Source organism: Lactuca virosa, chromosome 8, assembly GCF_052849685.1.
Source record: "Lactuca virosa cultivar CGN04683 chromosome 8, Lactuca_virosa_CGN04683_v6, whole genome shotgun sequence".
In the NCBI taxonomy this organism is placed as follows: Eukaryota; Viridiplantae; Streptophyta; class Magnoliopsida; order Asterales; family Asteraceae; genus Lactuca; species Lactuca virosa.
In genome coordinates this window covers 179,579,297-179,589,048 of record NC_136433.1, presented here as the reverse complement: position 1 = coordinate 179,589,048, position 9,752 = coordinate 179,579,297, and positions in this window count along the sequence as shown.

The window sequence follows — 9,752 nt, the reverse complement described above, 5'->3', positions numbered from 1 at the left end:
TAAATCCATTTATGGATTGAAACAAGCATCTCGCAGATGGAATCTTTGCTTTGATGAGAAAGTCAAAGAGTTTGGCTTTTCTAAGAGTGAGGATGAGTCTTGTATGTATGTCAGGGCTAGTAGGAGCATAGTTAGCTTCTTGGTGTTGTATGTGGATGACATACTTCTCATAGGAAACGACGTCCCAACCTTGCAGGAGGTTAAGTCCTGGCTTGGGAAGTGTTTCGCTATGAAGGACCTTGGAGAAGCTGCCTATATCCTAGGGATAAGGATATTGAGAGATAGGAGTAAGAGACTAATTGGACTTAGTCAGAGTACTTATGTGGATAAGGTACTGAAGAGGTTCAGTATGCAAGATTCCAAGAAAGGAGAATTACCAATCCAGAGTAATGCCAAGCTAAGTAAGACTCAGAGTCCGAATACAGAGGCTGAGATAGCTGAGATGAGTCATATACCATATGCTTCCGCGGTGGGCTCAATCATGTATGCTATGACCTGTACTTGCCCTGATGTGGCCTTTGCTTTGAGCATGGTCAGTAGATATCAAGGGAACCCAGGCAAAGCACACTGGACAGCGGTAAAGAACATTCTCAAGTTTCTGCAGAGGACTAAGGATTGGGTCCTTACCCTCGGAGGCAGTGATGACTTGAGAGTGGAAGGATATAGCGATGCTAGCTTCCAGACTGATAGGGATAATTTCCGCTCTCAGTCAGGCTGGGTCTTTATCCTAAATGGAGGGGCAATTACTTGGAAAAGTTCCAAGCAGGAGACAGTAGCTGATTCTACTTGTGAATCAGAGTACATAGCAGCAAGTGAAGCAGCTAAGGAGGCGATATGGCTAAAGAACTTCATCGGAGACCTTGGAGTTGTACCAGCTATAAAAGAGCCAATGGAAATTTTCTGTGACAGCGAATGTGCGGTTGCTTTGGCTGAGGAACCAAGAGATCACGGGAGATCTAGGCACATTGACAGAAAATACCATTTCATCAGACATCGAATAGAAGAAGCACTCCTCGTAGCTAAGAGGGTATCATCAGATGAGAACCCGACAGATCCCCTCACGAAGGGACTGAGCAGGGTTAAGCATTTACAGCATGCGAGGCGCATTGGGCTGAAGGATGATATTAGTTTCAATAATTAGATTCCTGAAACTTGTAAAATGTAATTGACATTTGATGATAAATAAAAGTTGTTATTTATTTATGAGTAAGGTGTTACTATCTTGTGTTGATTGTTTACTATGTTTCAATTTTGCATGTTTTTACTTCCAGAATAATTATGTTATTATTCAAACCATCCACAGTCAGTCAAACTTTGGAAGTAAGTATTGATTTAAGACTGTCATGAATTTGGCTTGTATGATTTGTCTAAAAGTGCTTTGGACAATGCAATGGTTGCTACAACATTCATGAGTACTCATAATGGCTGAGTATTGGATCCAAACCACACTCACTTGCATCACTTCATGGAATTTATCTCGAGTGATCGTGAGACGGTAATATCATATAAATCTTCAAACCTAGAGATATGAGTTGTTGACTATGAGTTGGTTATTCATTGATTGCACGAAAACGCATTGGTAACTCGATGTCATAAAACGTGCCTTTGTGAATAATTCAACAAGTAGTTAGTACAAGCATATCAGTCGAAGTTTATCTGTTCCTTCTAGAAATAGAAGCGATATCTGGGCCCCTCGATGATTTGGTTTTGACCTATGTACCGGGCCCGGTCAGAACCTAATTGATGTGTTCAATTTAGTTCTATGTCGAAACAAATCAGAGACCGAGAAACAAATGTTGGACAATAAGTAAGAACCATGTTCCATGTGTTTGTCCGGCTGATATCATGAGAACAGAGGATTATATGATCACTTATCTTAAATGGCGTATCATCATCATCTCAGTTCCGAGAGACTTTGAAAGAGCTACGATTGCTAGTCGGATTTTGAAGTCATATTTGCAAATATAGTTATTAGACTTATCCAAGTGGGAGACTGTTGGATATAGTGTCTAAGTCCATAACTTTATTTGGTATGTACTTGACCCAACCCGGCATGGTCCATTTGGGTTGCATGGCATTGCAATACTTGGATAGACTAAATGAGAGAATAAGGCACTTAGGATTATTAATATATTATAAGTTCTAATATATTAATAATAGTATTATTTAATTAGTATTGATCAAGTATTAATCTAGTATTAATTTGGTGATCAAAGTGAGACTAATTAAATATATAGGGTTGATTATGACAATCATCAATTCTTTTATGGTGGATTAATGATCCATGGTTTATGGGTTTGGTTATAACCATATGGAGCTCCATGGATAGTCCATGGGAGTTACAAACCCATGGGTCATGAGAAATCAACAGTCATGACAATTAAGGGCATTCATGTGTAAACCCTAATTGTGACAACACTATAAAAGGAACCCTATGGCTAGCAAAATCAGGACCTAGTGTTACTAGAGAGGGCATAACCGATTTTGAGTGCTAGAAGAATTCTCTCAAGTTATTCCAAGTCTTGTGGTGTTGTGTGAAGCATTTGAGGCACAAAATTTGGGGTGCTAGGCTCACAAAGTCTTGAAGGAATCCAAGCAACAACAAGGTATGTATTTCTACTAGTTTTTATGTTTTATGTAATCCCCATGCCATGCTAGTCAGGAAATAACCTTGAAAAAGAAATTTGCATGTATATAGAGAAAACATAGATTCAAGGTTATTAGGGTTGCATGTACACTTAGGAAGTGTTAGAATGCTCAAAAACCCATCAGTATTAACTTTCAAGTGGAACTATCGCAATATGAAAGTAATAGGAAAATATAAGTACTCAGTTGACTTATCAAATGACAAACTGCAATACTGTTTACCTTTAACTTGTTGCTTTAATTAAGGTAAAATGTGATATTATTGTATCCATGCTTGATTTGACTTAGTATAGCACGACGTTCAAGACGTCAAAATGATATGACATTCGTCACCCGTAGACCAACAGGTCTCACTGTAGCTAGCAGCAAGGTGTGGGATGGTCAATCCTTTATAGATCTACACACAAATTCACGCTCTCCCTCCAGGAGACTCTGGTACAAAACATGCAACAGCAATGTATGCCGCGCCATGAAGTAGTATCTCACATTATAGTTATAGTATCTTAGTAAGTTCGTTCTGTTATAGTATCTTAGTATCTTCTCGTTACAGTATCTTAGTATCTTCTTGTGTTATAGTATCTTAGTATCCTCTAGTATCTAATATGAACTGAACCTCTAAACTATACCCCTTATAGTTTACTAGTATTTTACTTGAACTGTTGCTGAAAATACTCATTTTTCTACTAACTTATGCTGGTACTTTAAAAATGGAGTTTTGTTAAACTATAAAGTAACATAACTTTAAAAGAGTTTTTGAAATGTTTTGATCAATTATAAATGACATAAGCAATCTTTTGAAAATGTTTATAACAAACAATTACACAATTATCATTGTGTTCAACTTGTATTCCCCCCTTAAAAGCATATAAAACAGTTTAAAAGATTGATTACGGGGTATGAACTCACCTTATATGGGTGATTCAAATGAATATGCGCGTAAGGATGAGAAGTTCCACGAATGAAGTCCCGAGACTTAACGAGTCCTAAATGACATATAATGGCATCTATTGACATAAATATAGTGTTTAGAAGCAACCAAATGCAAGGAAACACTTTGTCCAAGTGTTTGAATGACATGTGATTCACTAAAAGGGAGTGTACGACCACTTTAAGGAGTGTGCGGCCATGGGTGTGCGGCTAGGGAGTGTGCGGCCGCACACTCATGGTCAAGAGTGCACAAAAACGTTTTCCAATGGTAGGTAGGCTTGTAGGACTAATGCTCATCAAGTGTTGAAGCTAGAAAGGCACTTTGGAGGCCCTTAAGCACTAAACTAAAGGGTGTACGGCCACATGGAGTGTGTGCGGTTGCACACTCCTTGATGAACATGGTTTGGACGTTTTCTAAGGCTCATATCTAGTAAGTAACAAGCTTAGGAGATGGTACTTACAATATGGAAGCCTTTAGGGGTGTTTGGAGGGTATTTGAGGGTGTTTTGAGGGGTGTACGACCACACCTGTGTGTGCGGCCGCACACACCTTGTGTTCTTGAGTTCTGGGCATTTTCAAGGACTTAAAATAGTGTTCTTATCAAGTTCTAAGCATAGGGGAAGAGTACTTACGATCTGGAGGCTCGAGAAGGCTCAAAATCACCAAGAACAAGTGTGTGTTCTTGGTGTTCTTCGTGAAATGGTTGAAGATTTGAAGATCTAGTCAAAACATGATTTCCAATGGATGAAATCAAAGGATGTTACTAGATTAAGAAGATTAACAACAAATAAAGGGAAGAACACTTACATTCCTGAAGATCTAGGCTGAAAATCGGATGATAGTTGAGAGAGAAATCGAGTTCTAGGCTTGGGAGTGTGAAAAGGGGTGAATGAAGGCAAAGTCCCACCTTTATGCACATGAGTGTGCTGCCAGGAGAGGGGTGTGTGGCAACACACCCAGTGTGCGGCCGTACACTCCTGAGGTTGGAGTGTATGGCTCGATTTTGGAGTTAGAAGTTTACGCGATCCATTCCTATGCTTAATGCTTGAATGTACTGAGCTTTGAACCTTTAAGCGGACTCTAAACAAGTCTAAATGATAGCAAAAATAAGTCTGACACTCAATTGAGTTGACTGGCTGAGCTTTACAAGGCAAAAATTTAAAAATTTTCGGGTTGTCACATCATCCCCCCGTTAGATGGAATTTCGTCCCGAAATTAGCTTTCTTAGCAGAACTACTGGGGTTGCGCTCTTCTGATCGGCAGAATACCCACTCGTAGACCTGGAAACTTTGCCCTACTGTTCATGATAGGATTCATACTCGGTCCATCTATCATTATCTCATGTATACAAGTCGTATATAATTAGGATTAGTTAGACGGTCGGATGTGCGACTCTGCCCCAGGTCCACAACCAAACAAGGAACATGAGATAGGGCGGAAACACACATACTAGATCTACGTAATCATAATCATATACCACCCTCGTGTATACACTAAATAGTGATAGGTGGGCTGTATTCGTCCTTAGCCTCTGTGTTCAAACTTGGTCTACTGGACGAGTGGTATTTCGGAAACGTTTGCAGAACATACGACGGTAAGGTCTCGGAGGACAAAGTACTCTTCGCACGAGTACTTCGGGGTTTAGAATACTTAAGACAAAACTGTGGTTTAGGTCGGACTGTCGTTACACATGATGAAGGTTTCGTGAACTTGACGGTCGAGGCGTTAGGAACATATGAACTTAGTATGGTGAGGACCACGCCAACTCATGACGAATGATAGTAACAGACTCTTTACTGAACAAAGTTTTGGCCGATTTGAAAGAAACATTTGTTATACGACGATGTACTTCCCTAGCGTGCTCGAAAATGTACTCTTTGTAAATGTTCTATTGCTTTCTGTTTTCCTCTTGTTGTTACCACTTCTACGTATCGTACCGCGATGTGCGCGTACATATCGCGAAAGTGCTTCGATAACTAGTATTGATACTTTAAACTACGATCCTCCTTGGTACCAGTACGATCGCCTTGAATATACAAGTTATGAATAATTAAGATGAATTGGACGGTCGACTGAGTAACTCTGCCTCAAATCCACAACCAAACAAAGAACAGGAATTAAGGCGAAATTACTCACTCTAAGTCTTCAAAATCTTAGCTATGCACAACCCTAACGTACATACTAAGCCATCATAGCTTCTCAGAACGGATCCCTTAGTTCTGTTGAATACTATGATTATTTCAATAAGTGAGTTATTATAATTACTTTTAAGTGTTATCCAAAAGTTTTAATCTTATATAAATATAAATTAATTTTCAAAGTAATTACTAGATCGAAAACGTACCGCTGCTCGCTGGCGACTCCGAGGTCGATTCTCCTGCGGTGATCATCAGAATTCGTCCATCCGCTCCTCAGTTCTTCGTTATCGGGTAGTCCTTCTGGTAGTGTCCAGTCTCACCACAGCCTTAATAGGCTTGGTTTTCTTCATCTCCGGGGACTTGGGAGATCGGTTGTGCCGGTGCCCTGCAGAAACAGATTGTGTGTCCCTTTCTGTAGCAGTTCAGACACTGCATTTCCTGGCATACTCCTGTGTGATGATAGTTGCACTTTCCACACTTCGGGAGTGTTCCAGCATATCGACTGGCATGTGCTGGAGTAGAAGGTTTTGTAGCGGCGTACAGAGTACTCATTTGTTCCTCCTGCGGGGGTTCCTGTGTTGTTCGATTCTTCTTCCTCTTGTTCCCCGACTTCTGTCCATAGTCCTCTTCCCTCGATGACTTGGTGTCACACCCCCGAACCGTCAGAACGGACGACGGAAACGTCCGGGGGCGGGTGACTTCACGCGTAGTATCACAACAATCGTATCATGGCAATCAAAGTAAACATAGCCATTACATTACAATATTAATATTTACACCTGTTTGAAAACATAATTTGTACATATCAGTATATTCGAAAGTAGCAAAAGATAAAGACGATTATGAAAATTGTCACCCTAGGCGTGCCCGCCTAACTGTAGCTAACAGTTCAGGTGCGGGATTGTCGGTCCCGAATAGGTCTATTCACAAATTCCACGCTCTCCCTCCAGGAGACTCTAGTTATACTACCGAGGAGGATTTATTGGTACCCCGAAGGGCATAACGAAGATAGATCTCACAATCCTGTATTACCTAGTTTACATATAGTTCGGTTGTTCTCGAGTTCGAAATCGTTGTAACCGGTATAGAGTATAAATAATTATATACAAAATAATTATTTAGCAAAATACTCTAGTTATCTGTATAGATAAACTAAATCTGTCATAATTTATGTGTGAATCTGTAAAACCGGTAAAAAATTCCCCAAACTATACCTATTATAGTTTGACTGAAAGTTGTGTTTATGTACTGTTCTGGAAAACTATGCAATTTATGTTTAGAAATCGTCCCTTATGCTCTACATATTACAAAAGGGATAATGTATCTAGATGTTTGGTAAAACCGTTGTAATTGCATCAGTTTTTAAGTTATGAAAACCTTTAAGTTTACTTTGTATTCCCCCTGAAAACGTTTTAAAAACTGCAAAAGCGTAGGGGGATGAACTCACAGTTTGATGTAGGTTTCGAGTGTATGATCGGTGAGGATACTGAGTGTCGACTGGTGTTTCGTACGCAAGTGGATCCTATTAACATATGGTAACACATATGTGTGTTAGAATTAGGGTGTTTCATGACTAAACATGACGGGAAAGCACCCTAAGGACCTGGAAATGCTTGAACTAAGTGTCGGGACCTTATATGATCGAACGACGGAGGTGTACGGCCACCCTTTGGGTGTGTACGACCATGGGTGTACGGCCCATAAGTGTACGGCCGTACACTCATGATGGGGAGTGTTTTGAGGTGTTTCCAAGGTCCTACAAGCATCTAATGAATTGTAACATCCAGATATCTGAGGTATGGCATTTTGATATATGGGCATGAGTTTGAGTGGGGGACTCGACGAGTTGGCTCCTAGACTCGTCGAGTTGGGTCGCGGCTTGGAAACGTGTCAAATGGATGGACTCGACGAGTCGGGTATCTGACTCGCCGAGTCAGCGCTGTGGACAAAAACCCTAAATCCTTGGGCCTGAGACCTATTTAAAGGCCCTGAAGGCCTCCTATTGCGGCTACTCTTTTGGAAGGAAACCCTAAACCGTGTGTGAGAGCTTGGAGTGAAGAAGAAAGCTATTGTGAAGCTTGGAGGTCGTTTTTGGAAGAAAGAAGTAAAGGGTCAAGCTAGAGGATCAAGAAGAGGTGTTGGATCTGCTAAGGTTTCATCCTCAAAGCATCAGGGGAGGTATAAATCTCGATTCCTAACCTCTCCTTAGTGTATATTTCTCATTGTGGATAATTAGAGCTTTTCTTCTTCATATATTTTTAGGGCTTTGTGGATTTGAGGGTTGTGAGGAGGTTTAACCTCAGATCTGGACCCTAGGAGGTCCCAAACGCCTTATGATTCATGCTTCTCTCAATTTTATTGAAGCTTTTGGTTTGTACGACCCTTCTAGCTCATGTTTATGGCATGTATTGCTCTAGATGCCATGCATGGGCGTAAAGTTAATGACTTTACGTGATTTCTGAGCCCCATAAGTGTAGATCTGGAGTTTGGGAAGAGATCAGGCCTTGAAATCGTCTGTATGCATGAGAGTCTGAATAGACTCGCCGAGTCCAGATTCTGACTCGGCGAGTAGCCTAGGGTTTGTCCCGAATAGCTGAGTCGCGTAATGACTCGATGAGTCGGAGGGTTGACCCGTCGAGTTGGGTCAGTAAGAGGGTCCCTGAGAGTCGATGAGACTCGGCGAGTCACTTTATGCACTCGACGAGTTAGGTCAGAAAGGACTGTTGACCAAGTTTGACTTCTGTTGACCTTAGGGTTTGGTCAACAATTAGTAATGAGATTTCGGAGGGATAAAATGGTCTTTTCTCCGCTCCAGGAATTTAGAAGGAAGAGAGAGTCGTCCTTAGGGTATTTGAGTAGGATCAAAGTGATAATTAGAGATGTGTAATTGATGTGCTAGGCGGAGACTAGTTCGAGATGTCCGAGTACAAGATTACACTGGACGGCTTATGAGGTGAGTCTTCTCACTATACTTTACCCTGAGTGGTAATAGAGTTATGTGACAGAGTATCTTATATGCTATGTATGTGATGTGTTGCACTGCATTATTTCTATGTGATTTATGTTGTGTGTATTCCAGAGTTTACAGAGTTAGGACCGGAAGGTCCACAGAGTTAGGACCAGAGGGTCCACAGAGTTACGACCGGTGGGCCCACAAAGTTATAGCCTCGAGTGGCTAGTATGTGTTATATGTGGTATTTTGGGGAACTCACTAAGCTTTTTTCTTACCTTGTTATGTGTTATGTGTTTCTGTCACACCCCCAAACCAAGGATGGCGGAAACGTCCGGGGGTGGAGGACTTCATGTATAGTATCACAACAACGAGTATAATAGTGCCCAAAGTAAATACAACCATCATAAATATAATTGAAAACGTTATACAATAGTATGTGTTTACATGTTTCCAATCAATTACACTTATGATGACAAAAATGAAATGTTGACGATTTAACGTCCCATCCTCAAAAGCGGTTGATTTCCTGTTTCACTGAATTCCTGAGAATACAAGTAGTTTGAAAAAGCGTCAACAATTAAGTTGGTGAGTTCATAAGAGTTTTATTTGAGAAAGAGGCCGTTTTCCTTGTAAAAAGCGATAGAGTATGATTTCATAAAATTCAATATTTTCTTTATTAAACGCGAAATGAACTCTCCTATGCTATGCAATAATATACCCTAGAAAGACCTGTAGATTCCTTCTATAACCACCCAGTGTATATAAGTTATATAAAATTTAAGTTAAATAAACGGTCGAATATAATGGGTATGCCCTAGGTCCACAACCAAACAAGGAACACGAAGTAAGACGGGCCCACCAATTCTAGGTCGATGGCGACTGGATTCTTATATAACTCTAGCATATACACTTAGCAATTATAGCTGAAGTATAACAATTCTAGATGAATGTAGTTTTGATAGAAATATGTTTCTAAAGAAAATCCAATATTTTTCTTATAAAAGTCATGTAGTCCAAATTGTTAAGACAGAGAATATGAGTGTGTTTTGTGCTTATAATGTTCATAATGGGAATGTGTTTCCAAAGAA